This window comes from Aptenodytes patagonicus, chromosome 1, assembly GCF_965638725.1.
Source record: "Aptenodytes patagonicus chromosome 1, bAptPat1.pri.cur, whole genome shotgun sequence".
Taxonomy (NCBI): Eukaryota; Metazoa; Chordata; class Aves; order Sphenisciformes; family Spheniscidae; genus Aptenodytes; species Aptenodytes patagonicus.
In genome coordinates this window covers 52,361,470-52,389,396 of record NC_134949.1, presented here as the reverse complement: position 1 = coordinate 52,389,396, position 27,927 = coordinate 52,361,470, and the positions used below count along the sequence as shown (strand labels likewise).

Genomic DNA, 27,927 nt, shown 5'->3' with positions numbered 1-27,927 from the left:
TCCTCTAGGCCGATTTTTCTCTTATTTATATATAACTAAAACTACATTTTAGTTTCTATAAAAAAATTGAAGCACACTTGTTTTGCATTTGATGACAGAAGCAAAGGGGTGCTGATCAAGAAAAGAAACTTTTGTAGAATAATCAAAAAATCAGTCAGCCGTAACATTTTCCACTGAAAAGTCATCTGTATAACAATGAGTACATCGTGAGAGGTTAAAGACAACTGCCAAATGTGCCCAAATGTTTGCTCACAAACATTTGAAAGAACAAGGCAAAAGTCTGAGTCACTCCTCACACTTTATTTCTCAACAGAGATGCTTCACGGGTGATAAATAGGATGTGGCTGGTGAAAAGTTAGTGATTCTGCCACAAAGGAGGAAAAACAAGTATCAATTTGTTTACTCAGAAAGTTTTGAAATACTCATCAAAGGAGATCTTACTGCTAATTTAATTGGCTTTGAAAAAATAAGCTCGCAACTAAGTGTGTAAATATACCTGTTTTAACTTGATGCAGAACTTTCTCTGTTAAAGGTAATAAATCAAACTAATGGTGCAATCCATACCCAGGGCACTTTAGGGAACTGACTGTGTGTATGATACAGAATGCTGGTAATTTTTCCACATCCAGCAACCAGGACATTTCCTGCCAGAGCATCCTCCGAGTTCTTCCATTGTGTTGAAACTGCAAAAACTTTCTAAATCAGGACTTCCTCCTATTATATTTTAGAGGCGTCTTTCTGGGAAATGCAGATTGAAGTGAAAAAAAAAAAAAAAAAAAGGAATTCCTGCAGCACCACCCAGTGGAAACATTAGAAAAAGTTACAGAGTGCCCCAGCACACAAGTTCCGATTTGCTGCAAAACTACAGTAATATTGCCACACAAACCCTGACTGGTTTAAGGATGTGCCAAAAAAGCACAGAGGGTTTCGCTGGACGATGTACTTAACAGAGTCACATGAGGTATGCCTACTCTGCCCCTCCTGCATAGTAGTCTTCTCTTAGCTTTATATTCTAGTTTAAAAGATTATTTACAGTAATAATTTACAAGGTCTCCTTCTCAAGCAAGAATACCCACTGTTCTGGCCCAACACATTTAAAAAAATAAACAGACTCCTGTGGTTAAGAGCAACACTAAAGAGACAGCAGCAAGATCTAGTAAAATATAATAGGATAACATCAAGTTCCACTGCAGAAAAGAAAGCACTCACACACATGTCCAGTAATGCTTCCAGTAGGTACATTTGGTAATACAGTGTTTGCAGTTTTTAATTTTTTTAACTAAGTCAAAGAAAGGCTGAGGCACGTGTCCAAAGGAAGAAAGTTCTGCAACCTCCAAATTAATACAACAAAGGACTGGTCGCCTGCCAAGCAGAGGTGTGATGACACCACCTCTAAAACACGAGTGTTTTCAGATTCTCCATAAGGATGCAGTTCAAGAAACAGTTTTAATCCGACGGGAGTAAAAGCCTTTAGCAGGAGGGAATGTGGCTAGTTGCCTCCCTGTGAAAGGCTTAAAAAAGTAACCTGCTCAACTATTTCTAAAGCTAGCCGTAAACAAAACTACATAAATCCATAATGGCTCCAACCGTTCACCTTGGGACAGACGTAAAATGAATGCAGACTCCTCACACCGCTTTCTGTCTGCTCATGTGGTGCACATCTGTGGCATGCTGGCAATACACTACACTGCAATCCGAGGGACTTCTGCTTTCAAAGCCAGCCCTATATGTTTATTTTTCCCATATGACTTTCTCTTACATTTTTGCCAGCATCAGTAGGACACAGATCATGATTATTTGACTGTCCTATATAAAATTTCTGATAGTCCCTTTGATAAATTCAGAGAAAATATGCATGAAAACAAAAAAATAGCTAAAGAGGGCAGAGGATACAGCCTCCAGAACAGTGGCTATTCTGAAAGTTTGCTTGACTTATCAAGCAATGATTACTCCCAAATTCAAATTATTTTTCCTTATCTGTACTCCCTTCTTAAACTGAAGTATTAAAATTTCCAATTTTGTGACAGCAGACCGAATGCTTTGTAACTTATGCTAGTGGCTCTAATATTTTAAATGGTGTATTAGTACTATCAACTGTCTCAAATGTTGCTTTTAATACATTTCATATTTGGGTTTTTAAACTAATCTTCTCCTCTCGACTGATTTTTCCTAGACTAGAAACTTAGATAAACAAGCAGGTCTTTTTAATACTGTAAGCAGAGAGGAACCTGGCCAAAAGGACAGGAAATGCAGCCCTGGGAGTTCTGTTCAGGCAAACCGAGGTGGCTGGCAATTTCCGCGAGACCTGAAGCACAAGATCATCGCAGCTTATACTGGCAGTCAGAGCTCGCCTTCCTATCCACACTGAATTTTCAGAATTTGCTGGATTTGCAAAATGAGCCATTAAACTACTAAATAATTTACAGGCTTACCTGTGTATTCTCACGTTGCAAGGGGAGTCAATCATAGCATTATACTGAAAATGGTGTAACACAATTCAGCAGATGGTAACCTAAATACATATAGAGACATTTTACCTGGACAATTTCTTCCCAAAACATTAGTGCTATTGCAATAGTTCCTGGAGCACAAGCCAGGGTGTAAGTTCCTTAGTCATAAAAAATGAGCAACTAGTCACAGCACTAGTCAAGGTCCCTATTTTTCACTTTAAATGCTATGATTTCTGTGCACAATGGTCTCATAGTAAAAACCTAAATTAAGAATCGCTCTTACATGTCAAAATCTCAAAAACCTGCTATTCTCCTCCTTTCTCAGTGCTAATCAAAGTTCTGATATGCATGTTTATCATGCGCTAAGCTAAACTGAAACCCAACCCACTTGTCTGCTACACCATCAAGAACCTGAAGGTCACACCTACACATTTCCCCTAACATCGTTCATTAAACACTGGAATACCCAACAGAATGTATCATAAAATACATGAGATTTCAGCCAAGAGAAGATCTGGTTGTCACTCTCCTGTACTGTCTGTGTCCTGTGTACTTAAAACTAATTCCCATGGCTGCTGTGAACTATGAAGGAGAGACAAATGGGACGCTATTTCAATGATTACAGCAAACTTTGCTGTATACAAAGTGCCTAGATTGCCTATGTTTAGAAGTGACATCAATACACCAACTGGTTTGTTACTGTCTCTGCTGCTCAGGATACATAACAGCCACTATTTTGTTTGATTTGTATGCTGAATCTTGGATAAGATTCCACGTTTAAATAAAACGTGGAATAAAAGAGTCTATCCCCTCTCCTCAACTCGGATGAGATTGCACAGTCAGTTTTATTGCACCCTTCTCCCAGGGAATCACTCCAGCCTTGATACTGCTCTGTTTTGGAAGCATTTGCATCGCAGAGCTTCAGTACTGAAGCAGCAGTACTGAAGGAGTGCTGCAGTCATACTTGCTATACCAGCCCTATTCCACGGTCGCAGTTTGCTAAACTAACCACACACACCAGTTGCTCTGAGTCTGCTCTGAGTCACCAGACTTCACAGAGGTCTATATCTAGAATCTAAACCCACATTCCCATCTCAGCTATATTAGTATACCATGGAAGAAATTCTCTGAAGGTAGTCAACTTTCTCCAGACTTCGCTAACAGAGCTGCAATAGGAATTTGTTCTCTTTCTAAATGCTTTTTAAAGATTGTTTCTTCTCATGAATTACTGTTAATTGCTGGGAAGAGATAATAGTGGTGCTTGAGTCTATAAACTTTTTGTTTGCGCTGTATTGTGACTTGATACAACAGAGGCCACTCAACATTACCACAGTATAAACATTTTAAAACAATAACACTCATTAGCATCCTTCCCAAAAAGCTTAAACTGAAATACATCTGATCAATTTTCTTCATATTAAAAAAGAAAAAGATGAAGAAATATACAGAGATACAGTAAAGAGATGCTGTCACCACATTAGAGGCAAATGGATGCATAATAGAAATCTGTTTTCCAGATGAACTGTCAGCTGTTTTGCAAAATGAGGATGGGAAACTTATAGAAGGACATTTGATTAAAAACATTTAGATTCTTTAGATGAAGTATATAATCCAAGTCTACTCTTTTTTGTACAACTGTGAAAGCGTATTTTACATAAACTTCTTTGCTTGTTCACTAATATTTTCAGAGGAAGACCCATCTTGTAAAATTGTATTAACAGGACTTAATACTTACGTTAGTGCTTAGAAAGCTTTTACCAATTTTGAATGATTGGTAAGAATCATAAAAATTACAAACAAATGATTCATTACATAATTTAATGACAGCTAAAACTAAAAGACAATGTGTAAGATGTAAGTTTTCCTCTTCTAGTACTTCGAATGATCTTCAATCCACAAGATAAAAAAAAATTTATACCTCAAAGCTGAAGACACTGAAACAGGGTTGTTTGCATGAGAGCCAAAATACATTAACATTTAGTAATCGGTATTTGCAAAGATTATCCATGCTATATTCTGAATCTTCAAATATTGAGTACTAAATTGGCAAGCAGAGACACAGACGTGATTGAAATGACTCTCAGAAATGGGTCTGGGGGAAGCCATAGAACGGGGAGTATCCTTCACACACTCAGTACATCCTGACACTGCAAAATTTAGAGCAAAGACATGGAAGACTAGGAGGACACTTGCACAGAGCAAGCAAGAGCTACTCCAAAGCCTTAGTTACATTCACGGCCTAAGCTAGCATTTAAATGTTTGCAACATGCAGTTAGTCTCAGTGCATTAACAGAAGTGCTGACACACTCAAAAATAAATACATGCCTAAGTGCTTTAAAAGATCAAAACAAAGTAAGTTTGTGGCTTCCTACAAAAATTCTCCTGAAGACCCCAAGCTGTATCTAACCACTCAGATGTAGACAGAGCACATGGTATAGTCTTTAGAAACCTTTCTTTACATAGTTGATTGATATTTATCTTAAAAGGTCATAGGCGTCATCATACAGTTGAGCAGTTTTCAACATGTGGCCCATGCATGCAGCGGTCAATGGATTCCTCCTGAAGGAGAGGCAAAAGTACCACAGTACGACTACAGTAGGCTCAACTGCAACATAGGCATCTGCACAACCACTCAAAAATAATTATGGATCCACAGACACAAAAAGGACAAACGCCACTGCTCTAGATAGTCACAGCAATGCTACTTGAGCAAGCAGGCCAAAGTCAGACATGGTGTTGGCAACCATAACTCCATAGGAATAAAAAAAAAGTATAATTTTCAGCTGCGTTGTAACTGCTTAGGGCATGGCAAAGTTTGGTCTCCGATGTTCTCAACTGTAACTTTAAAATAATTACTTAAATATTCAGTTATTCAGTACACTCTGAGATACTGACCACGAATTACACTGATTAAGCAGATCAACAATTCCAGGGTACTTTTTGGTACTGCAAAAACTACCACAGTATTCATACAAAATTAAAAATGCAGAATGACTACAGAGTTATTAATTGGCATTGAATTAACTGGCAGGTAGTGCCTTAACGATATTTTCGTATCAATGCTTATGGCAGGTATTTTCCTTAGTTTTTGCTTTTAGAAAAGCAGCAAGTCTCCTTCAAAGAGCTTCTGAATTAAAATCCACTCTTAACAGCAAACCCTGAAGAATTTGAATTCTGATATAATTACTGGTTTATAAAACCACAGTGACTTAAAGAAAGTTTTAAGAACAAAGATGCACTTTCTTTTTGTGAAGTGCACAGATAAGAGGTACTTTGTGCTTCATCTGCTTTGTTTTCATACATGCGGCCTTGTATTTTGCAGTGCAGTGAGCTGGACTTCCTGTACCTACACCTTGACATTCTCCTCAAAATCATGACTAAGTCTTGAATCATTCATTATTCAACAAAATACTTCAACATGAGAACCGACGTATTCAGTCTTTCAAGAGCTCTCAACAGCCTCCAGAATATTAGTTGATTCATTTAACGAGCCACAGATGAAGTAAACATCTGTCTAACGATTCAAGACTGTGAGATTCCCTATTGTGGGAAACACGGAGGAGAAAGCCATGGTGAATCAACCCGAGGATACACAGCACAACGTGATTTTCAAAGGCCCGTAAGTTACAGCCTGTTGCATGAACCATCGGGTGTGGTTACAAAAGATACACAGCAACTCAAAACCAACAGTACTCTTTGAAACTGGCCCAAGCTAACAGTGTCCTATAATCAGTGTCACGGCTCTAAGATGGATTCAAGCAGCAGCGTCCAGGCATGCTGCACATTGGAGCCACCGCCACCAGAAGAAAACCACGGACTGATAAACAGTCTGAATTGCACAGATGAGTCCAACCTGCCATATCTTTGTAGGAAATACTATCAGTTCTTTGCTATCTTAGATTATTTAAGTACTATGACAGAGAACCACTCACAGAGATAACCGTAACTACATAAGCATACAAATTTTATATGGTCACCAAGATATAGCACCTAAAATAACTTTATAAATACATGCATCACAAATAATTGTATGTTGGTTCTCCCAGCCTTATCCCACTCTCCCTTATCTTTAGCAGCCAAATGACTTTTTATTTCGGCGTCTATTTCTTTTCTTTGATTTTTCCGAAGCAACATTTTGTCATGTGATTGCATTCCCAAGGCAAAGATTTGCATTTTCTGTAACAGCTGATGGACCTCAGTGTCCATAAGTATTATATATACCTATCTTCCTACATGTAAACATACGACCCTCAGAGCAAGCAACAAGCTCCATGCACCTTGGTGAACCTGCAAAATGGCTTTCATTCTGTGCTAAGTCCTCCAGAACAGATTTTTAAACTAAGGTAGATTTCAGCTTCAGTTATGTAAGTCACTTGAGCAGTAATACCTTCCCATAAGAATACCTCCATCATAACACACCCTGAAGCTGGCCTCCATCCCAAGAAGGGCATTACAACCAGAAGGTAAAGTTTACATGACTGGACTTCGTGCACAGCAAAGGGGAATACTTCAGTCTTTGGAGTGAGATACTTGATTTGTTTTCATGATTCAAGTTTAATGAAATAACATTAAGTAACAGGAGCAAAGAACCAGTGCGAATCAGTAAGCAGTGCGAACTGCTAATGAATAAAACAAAATGTTTCTACATATGAAGGCATCCATGCGTGTAGTGGTTCCTAAACACGGTTCCAAGGAAGGCTGTAGCTGAGTTTCTCCCCCTGAGATTGTGTTGCTTATTTCAGCTGTTGCATCTAGGCGGAGTTGGTGATATCAGAAAGGATATAAGCCTGTAGGTTTTTTCTTTTTAGGAACAACTCACGGAGGTGATTTGGAAAATCGAGATACAAGCAATTATGGTAATATCTCATCCCTTAGCAGACAGTATATATTCTTCTCACACACTTTTATATTTCGTAAATTAAAACAGGTAAAGAATAAAATCATACTTACAGTGAAAACACCTTTAAGACATTTTTATTATTTGAGTGGAAACCATCATGCAGTATTTGATATTTGGATCTTCCTTCTGTTCCAAACAGAACTGTTGTATTTTTAACACATCTATGGATTACTTCTCATTCACTCTTTCAAATATACAGAACACACAACCAGTACACTACTACTACTACATCTGTTTTTCTATGAGGACATCAAGATGTTTTTACTTATGCTGAGTGAATACAATACATGAAATTTATATAGTGTAGATAGACTATATATATATCTGTATGTATGAATGTGTATGCTTCATCTGCACTGATTCAGCAGATGGCACACTGAAATTCCAGTAATACTTAATACAATAAGTGGACAATTTAATGTCCATATTTCAAAGAGACATAATAAGAGCTAGGGAACACTCTTCAGTAAGAATTTTGGTGTTGTACGCCACACTAACTGTTCCATAACATATTAAACAGATTTTTGAACGTTGTGCCCAGTAATGCACCTCTCTCTCTAAAATTTAGAATTTTACAAAAGAAATAAAATTCCAAAACCGGAAAATAGCTCTCACTACCTGATGACTGCATTTGATTGAAACAGAGATTAGGCATTTTCTGTTTTACATACTATTCTAAAAATTCTTCTCTGCCCAACTAGGAAATCAAGAGGCATCTGTGTCTGGAGATTGTGTCACCAATCCACTAATAAAAGTCCTCTGTAAAGTGATGTTAATGAAGAACTTTTCTGTGCAGCTTGGACATAGGAAGTACAGGAAACACTGAAGATCCTCAAAGGTAAACACGTGGTATACTGCAATTAGCTCTCCAAGTACTACTTCTTCACACAATATTTGCTAGTTTAATGCTATCACATGATAATTCAAGTAAGCAGCCAAGTGTTATTTCCTATTACATGCAATTTTATTCACATTTTTTGACATTTCTTTAAGTTAAAACCCACTTGCAAGCAAGACTCCATTTTCTTTGTTTGCTCCAGACTTTTTTTGCAAAAAGTTGTTAACTTCTAATTTACATTAAAGATCAGTGGGGCATGGCAAAAATCTTTCTAATTCTGAACACAGACTTTTTTCATGACGGCTATAAAAATAAATCATCACTAAATGATTACACAGACCACTAAGACAAGTGATATGTACAAAATAAATATCACTTGGAAATTAAATATGTAAAGCACCAATACAGCAAGGTTATGTGAGTGAATATACTTTTCAAACATGCCCATCACCTCGGTATCTTGGCACAAGAGTCTTTTAATCATGCAATTACATACAAATGTCACAGATGCATAGAACATGCTTATCGTAACAGCCTTCTGCGTACCCCATTTCTGAACTTCACCCTACGAAACTATTTATGCATAAATTACATTTAATCTGAAATAATCGAAAAGTCTGTATGAGCAAAATATGAGATGAACCATGACTTTCTGCTTGAAATTAAATGAAACCACTGACTTTTGAAGTTGGAGTCCTCATGACCAAAAAGATGCTGCATTGTATAAACTTGTCTTAGCACTACACCTCTAAGTAAATAAAGATGTAAGTTGTCTCCCTTTCAACTGCAATGTTAGAAAGGCTGACAGGGCTTCACAAAACCCTCCTGTGTTAGGGAACGGAAACTCCTAATGAGATTAGTTGGTGTGTGTGCAGACATTACTTAGCCATGACTAAATGGGCTCTCTTCCTGCAGCCAGTGGAAAATTCAGGGAACTTTTTCCCCCTGCAGCATCAGAGTCCCTCTAACCTTCAGCAAAGCCAGATCCAAAAACAACTCTCCACTTTCTCTCCCTTTCTCTCTCTCTCTCTCTCTCTCTCTCCTTCCCCCCCCCCCCCTTACAAACATTTTTAGTGTTTTTTCGGTTGGTCGTGGAAACTATCCACGTCGGCCGAGGGGTCTTGGGGCAGGGGGCGGCTAAGAAAAGTGGGGAGGGCCAGGGAGAACGCAGAAGACTACAAAGGAAACTGTAAAAAGGAGCAAATATATAAACCTGAGAGGGAGAAAACCACAGAGTTTCTTTGTGAGCTGCAGTGACTCATTTTCAAGATGTTGTCTGCTGCCAGTTTCAAACCGGAAGCGCATGGCAATTAGTCTTGCTGTTTCCAGACAAGCCAGAAACTCTCCCGACACTTTTTTTTTTTCTTTTTTAAAGCCCCTTCTGCAGTTTCTGCAGGAGCCTTCCCTCCCCTCCCCCCACACCCGCCCCGCTCGGCCTCGCAGCGGCTCCGGGAACCCCGCGGCGACCCCCGCCGCCGTGACAGGCACCCGGGCGGCCCCCGCCGCCCCAAACGCCGTTATCATGATGCTGCTCGTACGGGGCAGGCCCGCGCGGCCCGGGCAGCCGGACGCCGCCGGGGGGGATAGGCAGGATACGACCCGACACCGCCGAGGGGGCTGCGGGGCGGCGAGGGGTCCCAGGGCTCCCCCCGGCCCGCTGCGCCCTGTCAGGCAGCCCCCCCATCCCGGTCCTGCCTCTTCTCACACCCGGGCCCCTTCCCCCTCGCCCGCCCGCCCCCCACACACGCTCCGTCCCCTCACCTACACCCGCAGCTCCCGGGGGGCGGTGGGGCCCTCGGGGTAGCCCAAGACCCCGCGAGCCCCCCCCACCCCACCCCCCAGCGCCCCGCGCCCTCCAACCGCCGCTCCCCAACCGCGGCTCCCTGCCCTCGTTACCGCCGTGCTGGCCGGGCCCGGCCCCAGGTCAGGACCCCCGGGCCCCCCGGGCCCGGCCCCGCGTGGGGCTTCGAGACCTCCTCCCCGCGCTGCCCCCCGGCGCTCCTCACCTCCAGCCCGCAGTTTGCCCCGCGGTGTCCCCCCCCACCGTCCCACCAGCGAGGGGTGCGCCGGCCCCCGCGGCCCCCCGCAGCAGCCGCCGGCTTCCCCTTCCCCTCCCCGAAGCCCCCCGAAACTTTGCAGGAGTCGGGTCAGGCGCAGCAGCACTTGTACCTACCCAGAGCCTGAGGGACTTTTTCCGCGCTCTCCTGGTAGTTTAGAGGGAGCTGCGTAAAATCCCCTGGTTCTCCATGCTGACAGTCTTCTGCAAACACTCTGTTGCTCTTGTAATGAGATCCTGATTTTTCCCCCCCCTTTTTTTTTTCTTTTTTTTGGGCCGGGGTGTGTGTATGTGTGTGTGTGTGTGTGTGTGTGTGCGCGCGTGTGCCTGTGTGAGAGAGCGAGCAGGAAGTCAGAGCAGTCAGACAGAGAGCCGGCTCACTTCCTTTCCTGCATTATTCCCCAGGCGGTTTGCAGTCTGTGTAAACAGGCTTTTCCTCCCCTCTCCCCTCGCTCTGGCCACTGATGTGCAGCATGGCTGTAATATAAGACACACACATAGTAAAATGGGTAACGGTAACTCCACAGGCTCGCAGGGAGCTCCGCGGCTCCCCCGACCTCCACCTCTTCCTGTGCTACACCCCTAGGGAGGAGCTTCCCGCCAGCCCAGCGCTTGGCCCACCGGCGGCAGCCGGCTACCAGCCGGCTGAAGTGGCTTGGCAAAAGCATACCCGCTTTTCCCCGGGTGACAGTTGAGAGATGCTTATGAAGGGCTTACGAGCGGCGCGTCGTCCTCCCGGAGCATCGCGAGGGGCCTCGGCGAAGCGCTGGCCCTGGGAGAGGCGGCCGTCCTTGTCCTACCGAGCTGGGGGCTCAGGTCGTGGTGGAGCGAAGCGTTGGGCGCCTCCACCTCGGGTCAGTGGAGGCTGAGGGGTTGGTGGTGTGTGGTAGCTCGCTAGATGCGCTGGCCGCCTTCCCGAGCTGGACCTCACGTAGATAGCAAAATACAGAAACGGTGCAACATGGCATGACAACATAAATTGAGGGAAACGACATATTAAAAGTCAAGGGGCACTCAGATTGTCAAATCCGAGCTGGATCTTCCAGCTCCCCATCACATCTCAGAGACAGACCAGTGGTAGTTTGCTGACTGGGATTTAGGTTTTGACCCTCAAGCTGTAGAAGTCAGAGCTAAACTGTTGGTTTGGATTTATTAAAAGGAACGCATTTCCACTATTTGGAGTTTGCATCCTTTATGTCTTTTCTTGTGTCTCATACATCTGCATTGTACTGTCTATTTCTAACTTTATTTGGAAATTCTCCGAGTGAGTGACATTATCTTCTGTCTGCCCAATGCATCAGTGACATTCAATGCATAATACTTTAAAATCAATAGTGCGCTGCTATTTCTTTTAACAGTTGCAAGATCTATCATTCCAGCACAATAACTGCAGTTCAGAATGTTCTTGACATGCAATGACACACAAGCTATGATTATTTTTTATCACTCTATTGGGTTGCTGCTTACGATGTCATTGGGAACAAAAGTATGCCTTAATGGAATTAAAAAGATCGTCACAGTTGGCCACTAAGCATTAGTCAATAGCATCTGAACAGCTGGGGGTGAGCAAATTGTGAGCCTCTTGTGGAAGTCTGTCAGGTTTCTTCCTTCTTGTCTTCTAACATGCCACGGGGGAGCAAGAATAGCACGGTACTGGCACACCAAATTATGTAACTTTGTTATTTTCCTTAAATATTTCCCTTTTAGAAGTCATTCTGAATTTTAGAATACAGATGTGAGGTCTGCTAAATCCTCATTTTGTGTTTCCCAAATAAAGAAGCATTAAAATGTTTAACTTGAGGTAGTATATTTCCTAGATTAAAATGTGCAGTGGATGAAGTCCTTGCTGTAAGTGTTAGTTTAAGTCATTAGGATGCAGGAATCGATCTTTGTTTGGGAACTACAACCGAAGACCTGGTTTTGCAAAAGCAGGGTAGCCAGAGAAGCTTTTATGGTACCAATATGCAATGTTGGACTGACAGCTGGGGGTATCAGTATTCATCTTCTACGTTTATCTTTCATTGATTTTGTGAACAAGAGAAGAAGCAGAGACACTCCAGAGTTGCCTTGACCAGTTATTGGTGTGGAGATCTGAGAGAACAAACTCTCAAAACCAGTATAACTTATTTTTTTTTTACAAAAAGTAAATAATGCTATGTCTTTAAAAAATGTTTTAAAATTAAAATGTTTCTTTATTATGCTGTAACTTGGTTGACAGCGCTAGAATGTTTTTTTACAGCACCAGTCCTTTTTTTCTCTAGATAGTGAGGTAGAAACCTAAATAAAGCTGCCACGCTGGAGGTTAGATGGCCAGTGGATGAGGGCTCTTCATATTACCCTACAGATGCTAGAGAAGAAAATGCAGAACTTGTTTAATGGAATAAAGCCACCAGGATATGTTGGAAACACGAGGAACTCAGAAAGCTCTGCTGGAAGAAAATGGGAGCTTTTGGCCAGGGCTACTGCTTCTAGCGCTATGGATGTCATCCAGAAAATATTATTTGAAGCTACATCTATGTGCTTGATAAAAACATTGTGCTTTACAGAATGGTTGATGAAGCTCTCTCATCCGCGATATCTGCCTGCCTAAATTAATCTAGACTTATCCTTAAGGATTATCTTATGCAAAAATACAAGATGATGAATGAGGAAAATTGCAGGTTTGTATTGTGTGGGAGCCTTTTTCTTCTGCAAAAGCAATTCCACTCAGAAAACCTGTTTCTTTTTGTAGTCATGAAAATGCTAGTTACGTTTTTAGTAGAGTCACTAGTCAACTTCTGTGTCTCGATTCACATCCATTCATCAGCACATATTGTCATTACAACTATCAATTAGGAAGCCCAAGTCCTGTCCTCAAGCTGTGAAGATTTGGGGTTTTAGCTTTGGAAATTGTTCCTTGCTCAGAGTTGGTCCAGACAACAGCTGTCGCACTCGTAAAGGACTAAGAGTAACTAGAGACAGCTCCCCTTCAACCAGTAAGGCAGGTTACTGCTGCTGAAAGTCCTAATCTGATGGGTTCAGGCGATCCTTGAACAAACATATGCACCCAGGATGTCTCTGTGTCCTGTTTATCTAGGGATAGTGCAGTTTGTAAAAAAGCCTGTATTTATAAACCTGTCCTCCTGTTGAAAAAATTGCCCCAAAGCATTCCTAAGTATAGTGACTATAATTCTACCTCATTTTTATTAGATTACATCAATTAAGAAACCAGGCTTTGTCTGTCCTTTCAGACTGTTTCTACCGTATTCTTAAACTGTTCATAAATCTCATGTGCTGCTGTAATTAACCAATCTGAAACAAAGAAACAAAAAAATAAAGGTAGATTTGCTGTGCTCCAGAACTCTGTTTAAGCTTTTCAGGCTGAGGTTCATATCTGTGTTGGTCTAGGTTTTAGTGTAATTTCACTCCGAGACTGTGTCCCGCTGTAATTAAATTATTAAATTAAATTAAATAATTGTAGTGTCACTTTGCAGTACATTATTTTCCTTAAATGTACATAGATGTGTAATTATCAAGAACAAAGTTGAAAGCAGTTGGAAATAATTGTCATTGCATTTACTATTTTAATTGCAAATATATTTAATGAATGTATACATTGTTTCACCCTCTCTAGACATTTGTATTTCTTTCTAAGTTACAGGCTCTGTAGTGAAGAGGCTTCAAATTTGTGTCTGCCTTTATGACAACTAACACAATAGGTTCTGTGGGAGAATTACTTGTAACCGTTCTTCTCTCTTATTTTCTAGTAATTCTACTTGAATAACCACCTGCCAGGTTACAGGGTGATTTCCAGGGGATTTTGGAAGGTGGGTATATAGAAACTAATTACCTGAGTTGGAATGACAGCCTAATTCATGTAGGATTCTTGGTTGCCCTTCACAACATACTGTTTAAATGCCTTGCAAATGTTGCACCAATACTGATGAATGTTCCTCTAGCAGGTTTGGCTTTTCTCCTTCACGCTTTCCTGTAGCTGGACAAATATGGGCTTCAGAGCCAACACCTTCATTATTGCAAAAAGTCCCGGGGGATCCATACCGCTCACAAAGTGGTCAGGTCCTCAGTTTTATCTCATCTCGCAGGCAGCTTCACTGGCAAGTCCTGTCTGCAATACTGTCCAGTGCTACCTCCAGGGTGTAACACTGACTCTAAACCCGTGGAAACTCAAGAGATTGGGCTGCACATTGCTCCCCAGCAAGCATTATTTCTTCCTGGGCTTTTTGCTGAGCTATCGAGAGTAAAATTGAGAGGTTTAGAAAAGGCTTTAGATGGCAGACGTCACAGAACTGTGTTCGCTGTTGAGAAACCTCTTATTCGAAGTTGGATCAGATTAGTGGTAAAAACAATCGCATGTCATCATCAAAAGGTTCAAAACCTCATGCCACATTTTCTGCAACAAAGAAATTCTGCAAGTTTTAACCTAAAATGTTTCCTGTCAGAGGCAGGAGAAGGGATAAGTGTTCCTTCACACCGTGAAACTGTGCAGATGGTTGGACCTTGGCAAGGAAGCGGGAGCCTCTTCCCTCCTCCCAGGGATTTCTTTTTCCCTCGGGGAGCATGTTCCAGTCCCTCGTGACAGAGGCTGTGAATGAGAATTACTGCTGGGTTGCAATTAGAACTCTGCCTTCAGTCTTAAGAGAACGATGTTTTGGAGACCCCAAGGTTTTCCTCTTCTTCCCTACCCACCCGCGGAAGGCTGTGGTGCTTGATCAGGAAGGAGTGTTTGGAGAAAATTACTGCTTTTACACTCCTCTTCCTCTGGCACATTTTTGCTTTCCTGAATGTTTTGCTTTCCCTGTATGTTGTTGTGGAAGAAAGCACATGACCCAACATGTTTCGATTAAAGGCATCGCTTGCGTGTACGATTTCATTAGGTTTGCCTTCTTAGTGAAAGATTTATAAGGAATTAACTACTGTGTGCAGTGTAATTGCCTATGATTTTTTGTCGTTTCAGGAATGTCGTGTTGCTGTGTGTTAAAAGAACCTATAGCACCTAAATGAGCAACCCAGGAAAACAGGGAAAGAGGATTCCAAGAATCTTTGAATAACCGTGAGGTCTAATCTAACTGCAAAGATTAACTACTTCAGAGGTCACCATGCTTCTTAGATCTTTCAATCTGTTCTACTACAATTTCTTTTCCAGGCTAATTAATTAAAGGTCTGAGCTAGAACTTTAGTTGCATTTTATCAGTCTCTTTCCCCCCCCCGTCTCCCATCTGTCTATTTTAGTCTAACCTAATCTCTAAATATAAGTTAACCAAGGTATTTCTACTGCCAAATATCACCATAGCATCTGAATATAATTAAACTGCTTTTACTGTTCTCAAATGCTTTTGATCAAATGGAGCGCAACTCACTGCCACTTCTGTTCAGCCCACACTAATTCTAAGATTTTTAGATGACGAATGAAATTGCACAGATTTTATCTTCAGCACGTGACCTTACAGCATTTATGTTTCCCAGTATGACACACACACTTTGAGAGACATTTCTACTTAACAATTTTCAGTTAGGTGCAAACGACGGTACTTTTTTCTCTTCTAATTACTGTGTATTTGATTATGATGTTCCAATGATTGTATTATTGTGTTTGTAGTTACAAAGTTAATTATGCATGTTCTTGGTGATGTGCATTTTCTAATAAAATAATGTTTTCTTAAAGCCCTCCCTGTTCTCATACTCCATAGCCATAATTATAGACCTCATATAAAAGACACTTTGGAAAAGCAAATAAATCTTCAAAATATCTTTGGGTTTTTAACGTCAAAACTTAACCAGTCATTGGTGCAGACCATAAAGTACACGCATTATGTGTTTCTTAGGGGAAATGACTGCTATTAGCATAATTGTAGCTGCCTTTTGCCTGCTAGAAAATCCTTTTTCTAAGTCACATTACACAAAAGAAGTTAAAAAATCTATGTGTCTTAATACCTTTACCTTACATGTGCATGTGCACTCGTTTTTCTTGATGTACGGTAAGAGAGAGTGACTTCAGAAAACAGTTCAAAGCATGTAAGATAGGACCCTGATATGAATGATCTGGAGGTGCCTGCTTCTCTCTGCTGACTATGCAGGAATCCTGGGAAGCCTCCCCAGCTAACTCAGCCGCCCAAATTAGGTGCTTAGAGTTAGAAGACATAGATATCCCTTAGATTCATATTCTGCCTTCAGTACGGCTAAAATGTGGAATCACTCTTCAGCTGTCTATGAGGAGATTTTATTCAGAGTTTTTTTGCTATGCATTTGAACTACAAGTACGAAAAGCTTTCAGTGTAGACGTACTCACATCTAAGTCATTTAAAAGTGACAGTGTTTTGATCCTTCTAAAAACTCAGGTAATGTAAGCTTGCAATGCAAACTTGATCTTGTTCCTCAAAAAATTTCCAGTTTGTACATCTTTCATATACTGGTTTGCTTTATATTAGATCAGGACTGATATCCTGCCCGTACCTTAAATGTATACACGTTGAAAATCTGATACCCGCTTGCGCGTCTGATAACTTTTTATCACATACTAGCGATAGTCACAGTTCTAAGAAGATTGCTGATGTGCAGCCAAAACTAGGGTTATATAAATATTGCCTTGGCTGTTGTTGTGCACTCTTGACTGGGTGTTATCAAGAGATGCCGCATTTACATGGAAAGCTTTTTTTGATACAAACTGTAGGCTCCTTCATAACCAGACTTAGCAAAAGACCATAAACACAAGCCTAAGTCCATACTTACCAAACAAGTCCTTAAAAGTTAACCATGTGCTCTCATGTTGTGTTTAACACAAAATAAATTCAGGCAACGACAAAACAGTGGGAACGGCTAACGTTTCTGTAACCCACCATTGGTGTCATCCAGTGAAGCATGGCTGCTCCAGGTGAGAGGACAGGGCATCGGCTATAACCCTCTGATCCACATTTCAGCTGCATGCAACACTGGATTTAAGCACATTCTTAAGCTTTGCTGAAGCAAGGCCTTACATCCTTGTGCAAAAGGTGTTGAGGTTATAGGGAGTTTCTTTTGACTTCAATTTCAAATCAGAGTTTCAATCAGGGATTTATTGTGGACATAGTCTTCAGGAGGACTTCGGTTAAATAGCAAGTTTCTTCAAAATCCTACAGAGATTGTAGTATAAACTTGTTAGTCCAACACTTGCTCATTCTGCTAAAAGGAGGATGCTATACCAAATAGATTATTGCTTACATTACTCCATGTAATACAGCTTGCATAATTCGTTAAAAATGGCTTTGAGATATTATTGCGAGAGAAATTGCAAAAAGACATACACATAGAAATATATAGTAAACTATGCTGTAATGTAAGTGTCTTTAAACGTTTAAAGAGAACAAGGAAATGTTATAAACTGTTGGTAAATTTTTTGGATGCTGTTTATGTTTGAACTTTTCTCCGTTTTCCTGTAGAAACTTCCGTATCCTCTTCCTGTGTCCCTACAAAGTTTTGTACAATGCAGAACAAGAAATGCTACAGGGATTGTGCTCCACCTTTCTCCTTCCTGCTGGGATATCCTTTCTGTAGAGAAATGTAAAGTATGTAATATTCAAGTAAAAATGTTATATTATTCTTTATCATCTCAGTCATTTTCTGTTATCTACAACATATCAAGCTGAGTGTACATTGGTTGCAGAAGTACACCGCTATTTTTACATTTTTATGACATACGAGTTTCTCAGCCAAAGGTAGCTAAAATCTATTACAAAGTTTCTTGTTTTCCAGAGTCTTATCAAGGGTTCATGTCTAAGCCAAACAAGACAAGGGTGGGTTGGGTTTTTCTCTTCATTGTTTCGACTGAATTAACAGGAAGGGGGGAGTGCTTTACCTGTCTGACACTAGAGCAATATTCATTAGCTCCCACTTTTCACTTGTCTGTCTGTCCAGACTCTGTCTGCATCCTTGTGGGAATTGTATGGGAATTTCTTAACTCCCAGTAATAAATAAGGAAATTAGTAAGGGCCTTTGATCTGAGTTCCAGTCTTAATTAATTCTAAAAGTCAATACTTAAAATAAAATAAAGGGCCAGGACTTTAAAAGCTTAGTTAATGTTAATGGACCGTGTTCCTGAGCAGCCAGTGTAGGCTTTTACCATTGTACTGTTCCTCTGAATGTTGGAAGCCTGTTTTATAACCCTACAGACATATAAATGCAGATGTATATATTTATGTTTCTCATTTAGATCATTTAGCAGTTCTTCCCTAGCAATAGCAATAAGGCATGATGGTGGTCAAGACAGAAGAGAATTATTCTGTAGTCTGGTAGGCAGGGAAGATCAGAAAACTAACTGATTATTCATTTCAAATGAAGTTCATGTATGTAAAATAATAAATGATCCACGGGGCTGCCAAATTAAAATAATGTAAAAAGGCAGAGGCGTTTAAAAATACACAGAGGTTTCAGACAATTTGTTGAAATACATAGCAAATAGGAAGTAGATGTTTTAAAATTTACCTTTAAATAATACAGAACAAAACTCCTCCCTCTGCACGGATGAGATCTGCTGAGTAAAAAGTTTCTTATAATTATCAGTCTTTTATTTTTCCCTCCACCTCTTCTGATAATGTATATATTTTATTGGCTTGTTTATCTTTCTTTTTGTGCTAAATAGAACAGGCAACAGAATAAGGAGAAATGTTTTGACTTGTAGGAAATTAATAGTATGAAGAACAAAATAAGGATGTAGCCAGCAAAATTCATTATTTAAAATTTGTGCCTTTGCTGATCACCAGATTAAGAAGTATATATCAATTTAACCTTTATTTTATTTACATTTTATTTATCATACCTATTTATATTATAATATTCTTGCCTGACCTTTATTTCTATAAATATTATTTCTTTAATAATAAGTAATTTAGCACAAGGCTAACATATGGCAAGGAATGGTCCCTAAAAAAACCTCTGTGTTTAAAACTGATACAATGACACTGTAAATTGATGAGTGTTTTTTTCTAAGCAAATCACAAAATCACAGTTAGCAGTGGGAACTATACTTTTGCATGTGGCAAACATTTATGATTGTTAGAGCATTCTGCTCTTGTGGTTAATAGATTTGATGCCGATTCCTGTTCTGCTCAGGCTCCCTCATGTCTAAATTAACAGAACTGTACTGAAAGTGTTGGTGTTACTCTGAATTTGCATTGGGCTAATTATGAACAATTTCAGACCCTTGTTGGTGTTTCAGAAATAAATATTGGCTTCCCAATCCCAAAGAGCTGGAAATAACTTTTTTTTAAAGAAATGAGCCTTTTGTGATCACACACCATGTGAGTGCAGGTGAGAGAACCTATGCAACTGTAGATTTGCACACTTTGATGTGTTTGCATGGTGTCTGCCAGTTCTCCCTGATAACAGGTAACCCAGCATTCCCGTTTCAGCCAAATCGACAGAAATGGTCTCAAAGGTCCAATCAACATTACTTTAAGTTCCATGAAAATCCTGTGAAAATTAGCGCTTGGAAAGAAGACTCTGTTAATGCTACATCAGGAAGAAGTGTAACTGAACTCAACAAGTCACGGACACCAGTGAGTCCACATCATGATACGCTATAAATGGCTTGATCATGTGATTAGAGTCAATTGGAGTTTGCACTTACTAGGCACCAAAAAACCCAATCAAAATATGTAAAGCCATATGAAGCCAGACTTCATTAGCTCTTCTTTTCTGGAACAACTTGGTTTTTTGCACAGCTTCACAGAGATATAAATTCTTCTCTTCTTGTCCAACATGCACAAGAGGCTACTAGGAAAGACTGGACTGTCTTGGGGGCCAGTGTTATGGCAGCTGAACACAGATTACTTAACAGTCTTTGACCTGCTCCTTCTTCTTTATGTCTTTCTTCTTTGGTCTTTCTGGTTCTCTAGATAATCTTGGTTTGCCTATCAAAGCCTCAGGAAACCACATTTCAGAAGGTGTAGATAACTCTGTTCTGCTCTCTGGATTAATCTCAAAAGTGGCGCAAACTGTTCCATACCTTCCCCCAGAGGGTTGCAGGAGTCTTCTTTTCTTGAGGGCATCAGTGTAAAATTACACGTGCTAGTGATCTTAACAAGAATATGTACTAAAAACAAGGTGAAAACTCAACAAAAACAAATGTGTATTTTACCCTAATCTATCAGTTACACTTTTGATCAGCTATATAAGACAGTCTCAGCTGAGTTTTATAGAGGAAAAAAAATATAAACAAGTAGCTTGGTGAACAGCTTGCTTCAGTCTCCAGAGGGTTCTCTTGTTGCGCAGACAGACACACAGTTTTGAACCAGTGGCTTTCCGAACTAGTTTCCCCAATTACCTATATGCCTAAGGCTGTAAACTCATTGCTTCCTCTAGGACAAGTGGAAACCTTTATGTACCCAAACCAGCATTAGTAAAAGTGGAGTTATGAGACATATAGGTGGTTGGTTTCATGTGATGCTTATGTTAGCACATTTTTATCCCTAGGTTATTGCTCGGTGGTGTCACAAGGGGAACCTGGGCTCCGTGGAAGTGGACGGGATGCTCTAGTGAAAGACTTTTTACCGAAGCTAAAGAACAGCCTCTTGAAAGTTTAGCAACTATTTCAGAGCCTGCATTTTCAGGTTGGTTTGTTTGTTTAAACCTCATTACAAGCAGCTCCAAACAATTATTTCTTCACCCCAGAAAAACTGTTTCATAATTTGATTAAATTTTAAAAAAGGATCTATGTGTGTGTTTCTATGAGGATTTTACTGAGGTAAAGACACATCAAAAAGATGAGTGCTCTGTGTAATTCTGAAAACAGTGAAGCCAGAATCATGACTTGCGTCTCCTGTGGGAGGTAACCACGTTGGGCATTTACCATGATGCTGAAAGGGTTTCCTTCCTCTTCCCTGTACTTCCCCAATTAGCATGGTCTGCAAGACCTCCATGCACTCAAGGGCCACATCACTAAATCATGGCTATAAGTCATATTTAGAGCAGGGCTGCATCTGCCCCTGCAGGTTCCACAGTCTCCACTTCCATTTCTCTCCCACATGCAAAAACCTTCCTTTGGGGCCTGATACTTTCCTCAGTCAAGCAGAACAGCTGTCAGGGGAATTGATGTTTGTGAAGAAACAAAAATGAGTCACAGGCTAAAGATTAATTTAATAATCTAGAAACAGATGCCCTTGAGGATGTGTGGTACAGTAGAGGAAACAGCAACTTCTATGATGCCTGTCTTTCTCCCAGCAAGAATCACCTCTGTCTTGCCTATCTGCGGCTTTGCCAGCTTCTTTTAAGGTAGGTCTGCCAGTTTAGAGACCTCTAGGCACAAAGAAAATCTGGAATTGTAGCATTTCAGTCCTTTGTAATGAGTTCTTCTGCTCACAAAACTGCTTAATTTCATGGAGCTCTAACAAAATACAGCCTGTGCCTTTTTTCCAAGATGCATGTTGTTTCATCACCTCTCTTCAAAGTTCTGCATAACTGTTGAGTGGGGTGGAACAGGGAACTGAGATGTTCTGGGTCTCGTGGCAAGGGTGCTGGGAAGTGATGAGCAGTTATTGATGATGGTCCTTTGCTTCAGGAATGGAGAGCTTACTTAGCTGTTTCAAGATCTTTGCTGAACTGTGAGAATATTTTATATCTTTAAGGGAATGTTATCTTGCAGTGATTTGCAAATTACTGTATTGTCACCTTTCTCGGGTCTGGAGAAAAAGGGAGGTCATCTGCCTGGAAAATATGTATTTGTACTTACATGAGAAGGAGGTGGAGCCCCAGGTGTCAAAGTTAGGGCTTCTGGCATTATTTGCTAACCTTTTCAATTAAATTGCTTAGAAAGGGGAGGGCAATCTCTGCTGGTAAGATATCAATCACTCTGTCACTCTGTAACAGGTATATGCTACTTGAGTGACTTTGTGCAAGACTTACACTGAGTCTTCTGTCTGGAGATGCCAAGGAGTCATCTGTCTGTGAGATGAAGATGGGATTCTTCCAGGGTATAAAAGAGAAAATATCAAAGATGGAAAGGACACAAGAAACATTTGATCTAATATCTCCGGCTTCCTTGTATGCAGCATGAAAAAGGTCTACTCTGAAGAGCTGTAAAGCAAACACCACATTCTATAAAAGAAGAGAGAAGAGAAGAGAAGAGAAGAGAAGAGAAGAGAAGAGAAGAGAAGAGAAGAGAAGAGAAGAGAAGAGAAGAGAAGAGAAGAGAAGAGAAGAGAAGAGAAAGGATTTAAACTGTGTTCAGCTATATCTGACGGCTTACACCTTATATATTTATATATTACACCTTATATATTACACCTTATAAAAATTTCTTTACTGAAAGAGTGGTTAAACATTGGAACAGGCTGCCTAGGGAAGTGGTTGAGTCACCATCCCTGGAAGTATTTAAAAGACATGTAGATGAGGCGCTTAGGGACATGGTTTAGTGGGCATGGTGGTGTTGGGTTGACGGTTGGACTCGATGACCTTAGAAGTCTTTTCCAACCTTAATGATGCTATGATTCTATGATTTTATATTAATATCCTAAATCAGGAGTTATACCCTCAAATGTAGCTGTTTGTGGGCTTAAACACCCAACAGAAATTCTATGTGTTCACTAACATTAATGCTTATGTACAGGGTTGCTCTGTACTGATTGTGCTACTATATGAGATTACAGTACACTACTGCATCCAACATTAGGGGTTGCAGAAAATCATTGGTCTGTAAGATATGAACTGAAGAAAGTTTAGAAGTGGCTGCTTTGGGCTGTCATCATTGCTTAAGAAGTTTCAGAAAGACCTTGCACTGATGTCCTAATTAAAGAACTCACTTTTTTTTGGTGAATGACACCAGTGAATTCTCTGCAAAAAAAAATCAAAATTGTTGTCACATTTTCTTTCCTTTATTTTGGCAGTTGACATCTTGCTTATTGTAAGCCAAATGCATCAAAGAATTAGAATCTGTACCTGTGTGTGTAACATCTTACATGTCTTAAAATTGTGAAGAAGAAAACCAGGTAACAACCAAAACCCTGATTTTAGTCAGATACATACTTGGGATTTTTTGAGTGAGCCTGTATTTTGAACATCAAAGTTCACTGAGAATGAGGATTAATTTGCTAGTGGGAATAAGGACTGTAGCTGTGTGTGCTAAGTGTTCAACAGATAAGTATGAAGCCTCTAACCCCACGTTTTTTCTGTGTGGGTTTTCAGGTGTGGCTTTTATTATGTTCTTCTTCAAAATAGTGAGAAAAGAACAGTTCATGTTATGTATGTTAAATTGATCAACTTATAGATCTCATTGGGATGAATTTTATGCTTTGCAGATCAGTTGTACATTTTTCTAAACCTTCCAGCCTGGAAACAACCCACACACTGCGGTGGAGTGTATGAGATGTTAATATCTGGAAACTTCAAAGTAGCCTTAGTCTCCTATTTGTAAAAAATAAACAAACATCCTTTTAAGTAGCATGACGATCAGCTGCAGAAATGTTATACTACAGCCTCATTTGGGTCAGAATTTAGCAAGGAAATTCTTGATGGAGATAACAGATCATCTTTCAAAGTGTCATCTCTCCAATGTTTTTTTCAGCTATGATGCAGACTTTCTTTTGCTAGCTAGGATTATTTTATTTGCTCTCTTCAAGTCATATCAGCATTTATTTGGCTTCTGCAAATCCTCACTCACTTTGTTCTTTTCATTGATTTTTTCAGGCCTATGATGCTGTTTTTTCAGCTTACTTTTCACTTTTTCAAATATGTTGTTTCCATATTTTGAGGATATATCAATAAATCTGGCTTTCTTTGCCAAAAAATAGGTTTTACAGGTCTGGATTTTATTTTATATTCACATTTAGATTTTTTTCACATCTGTTTCTTTTTTGCAAGTATTCTGAGGGAATCAGTTTGCTTGCATTTTTTTTTTCTTTATGAAAGCACTCAAATTCTGTTCCTATTCATTTCAAATGTTTTCAAGTTCAGCTATCTGAAAAATAAAATTCATCTTCAGCTCATTCTTGTTTCAAAATAAAAAAGACTATGGCTTTAGGAGGCAGACAGGAAGTTATGCCCTTTTGACCCAAAGAACTGAGAGGAAGGTTGGGAGGAAGATGATAAAGAAAAAGCAAAGGAGGATACGATTTGTATGCACTGGTCATAGATCTTCAAAGTTTTAAATTACCCCAGGAGGAGGTATTTGGGGAGCAATCCCAGGCAGAATGTGGAAGCATATTGTAGTCCACCATGCTGTACTGACTTTTTCTCCCTGTCCCCTGGAATAGTAACTTGGATATAGCTATGCCAGCACATTTCATAAAAGACAGGGTTTCTGTGATCCTTTCAACAGGTTCTGTGTGAAATTAGTGTTTCTGAGCACAAAATGCTCCTGAACAGTTATGTCAATCTAGGAAGTGTACATTACCGTGGAAGTGGAAGCCTCAGCTACACAGATACTTAGGATCATGATTTCTTTTCTGCACCTTCGTCTTCATCACTCTTTCTCATTTAATCATTTTCTTCCTTTTACTTACATACTTCTCTATCTTGCAGCTTTTTCTCTTTTCCCTTAATATTTATATTTATCCTTTTTACACCTCCCAGCCCTTTTGGTAATCTTCCAGTGCCTGTTGGAAAGGAAAATGGGGCAAAGCTTATCTTTTTCCATTCTGCAGATGAAAATCCAGAGGATGGATGCAGAGACATGCAGAGAGATAGAAGGAAGGAGTGCTGTTGCTATGGGAGTCTTCTCTGCTTCCTCTCTTCTGCAAGAGCTTATCCTTGGAAAGCCCTGCAGGACCCTAGGGACTCGAGACAGGAAAGGGCTCTGAAACTCTTGCCTGAAATAGAAAACAGGTAACTTAATCCTCCTTTTATCCCACAGGAACCTGAGGATGAATGGGTGTGCCCAGCAAGTGTGACAGCAAGGCAAGAAATTAGAAACAGTCCCATGGAGGAGGATGCTAAAAGAGAAGAATGGGCAGAGATGTCAGGACTGTGCTTTATACATCTCCTTGGCATGAGGAAGGACAGGGAAAGGCAAGGAATGGCGCTGACCCCCTCTTGCATTGGCCAGAAGGTATGGCTGGATAGTGAGATAAGTCACTCCCGCCACCGTCATTTCCCCAAGCGGATGAGGACCTGGGGAGGAAGTCTCACTGCCAGCATGTCCCAGTGCTCCTCCTAGCCTGGGGCAGCTGAGTGCAGAGTCCTCCTGAGACCTTGGAGCAGGCAGAAGGGCCCGGCTAGTAAAGCAAAGTGACAAATGTGTATGGGCATTTCTCGTAAACTTAGCAAGGTTTTCAAAGTCTATGTCATGACATTTTATGCCTTGCCATAGATTTTTCTTGGTGAGTCAAACACCTTGTACAAGCAAACCATTAGCTGCTGCAGTGAGCTATACTTGTCCTTAATTAAAACGCCTTCCAAACATCTCAGACATTTGAATTTGTGACCCTCATATTTATTAAACCAAACTTCCATACATCTGTTGGATTGAAGTGTTATTGGAGCTTATGTTTTCAGGCACTTACACCAGACAAATATGAGCTTAATAAATGTCTGAAGACTGTGATGAAATTGTGGTAGAGAAGAATTTGGTCCAGTATCTTTGGAATCAGGAAATATATAGCCAGGTATAATAACCCTACTTCGTACTTGCATGGGTAGATGCACATGAGTTTCTCATAAATTCAATTACTTCATTCTTGTTGATCATATTTGACAGCTTTTACATATACTTGTCCACTTAATATCTTCCCAATACCTTTGACAATGAATAAAATGTAAAGTTGCTGATAAACTGAATTGAATGTTTCCACTTAAATCTGCATTCCTTGTTGGGTTCTTGTGTTGGTTTTCTTTAGAAATGTCCCAGTATTTTGCCTACCATGTTTGCAGTATACCTGCACTTAATGCTCTTTCATTTCCTTTGTCTAGCACAAGATGCTGTTATTCCACAAAGTCCCAGGGAGAGTATAAAAAAAGAGAAAAAAATGTTAATTTAGGAAGTAAATCTGCTCAGTGTTTTATCCCAGCATCCTGTCCTCCTGCTGCTTTTTATATGACCTTTTGCACTGCACAGTATTCATTACTATTGTAAAAATCATGGGTTTGTTTCTTACAAAATTTCAAGAAATCCATGCCCTGTTTTAAAGTAGATGGGATTCACAAATGGCAAAAACATGCCTTCTTCCAAATCCTTTTCATTCAGTAGCAGCTCCACAAGTTTGCTAATTAGACCCACTAAACAAAAACACTCCAGCAATAACACCATGCAGAAGGAAAGGAGAAAACATCATTATTGCTATTTTATTTACCATTTCACTGCAGGACAGCACAGGAACCCTAACCAGGTCAAGACTGCATTGTGTCAGGTGCTGTACACAATAAATAGCAGTTCCTGCTTCAGGAAACATGAAATTTGTGCGTATATTTATAGCCAGGTTTATGGCCCCATAGTAACTCATGTTGTGATTACCTCTACAAATGCTAGTGTAGGCACCCAGAAATGTTTGTTGCAGGACACAAGCACCTGTAGTTTTCTCTGGGCTGAAGCCCAGTATAGTTTCACCTCCACAGAAGGGTAATAGTGCCTTAGTGTAAATGGAGTGGAATAAGACCTAAAACACATCGTGTTCTTTAAATGAAAGACACTTTATACACATATATGTTTACTGAAAGGCCTTTCAAAGAGGCATAATTACACAGGCATCTCTGTGTAATTTGCCTGGGTCAATGCTAATATTAGTAGGTACTTATTCTGTGGGTCAGACATATTGCTGCAGTGTGCAGTCCCTGGCCTGTGTGTCCGTAATAAATCACTCTACAGAAGAACTAGACTAACATGTATCTGTCTCAGCTTTTTTAATTGCAGACCACAAACACTGATAGAACCTAAAATGTTTGCTCAGTCTAGACTGAGTGGAGAAATGGAGGCGCACACTGAATTTGCTCTTTGGGGAGTACCTTCTGCTCCTTTTAAGGAGGCAAAGTCTACACACAATACCAGAAATGTCAGACTGTGTACAAAAGCAATAAATGCTAATAGTCCCAGGCAGTTCCTTAAAAATCGCTTAGATTAGTACAAAATAATCAGGTTTGCATGTGGACTTTTAGGGTTTAGGAGTGCATTTAGTGTCTCTGGAAAGTGCTGGGTCGATTGTCCACCCACAAACAGGAACAGCAGGTGGGACACTGCCACCTTCCCCATCCCGTCCTAGAGGGGACTGGTCCTTCGCTGGCTGAAATGAGCCGGGGACCTGCAAAGGCTGGCATCAGAAACATGCCAAGCCATGCCTGGCGGCATCCTGGCCTTGGCGTCTCTTCCTGCACCCCTGGCTCCTGCAAGGGCAGGCGTGCAGGAAGAGCCATCCCGGCTGGCCGGCCAACGGGGGTGAACCTGTGACCTGAACCGGCAGCCGATGATCACGTCGTCGCCACGAGTTCTCTTCCTGCAGAGAGGCAGCTGTGGGGAGGGACGTGAGCCCGCTCCTCCAGATGACAGGGGTGAGGAGGCAAGGCCCTGTGGACTGTGGTGTGAGCAGGGCTGCTGCAGCTGGTGCCTTCCCTCCGCCAGGAAGCTGGGCACCCCATTTTACTGGAGCTACGTTAAAAATGGCAGCCAAGGCCAAGTGCTGGGGTATTCGCCAACTGAAAGCCCCATGGTGTCCGAGAGCACTTGGCTTTGAGTGGTGGGAAGGGGCATGCTGGGCCGTGAATCAGCCTCGCTCTCCTCGGCAAGCCCACGGCC

At 40.7% G+C, this 27,927-nt stretch overlaps 1 protein-coding gene across 1 annotated transcript in view; it reads right to left on the bottom strand.

Annotated features, from left to right (window-relative positions):
* The window catches only part of ELK3 (ETS transcription factor ELK3), a 41,091-nt gene extending 30,294 nt beyond the window's left edge, over nucleotides 1–10,797 (bottom strand). Inside the window, exon 1 of the mRNA XM_076335022.1 lies at nucleotides 10,362–10,797. The gene's annotated coding sequence lies outside the window, so the exon portion shown is untranslated. The remainder of the gene's footprint in view (nucleotides 1–10,361) is intronic.
* Nucleotides 10,798–27,927: the final 17,130 nt, after the last annotated feature.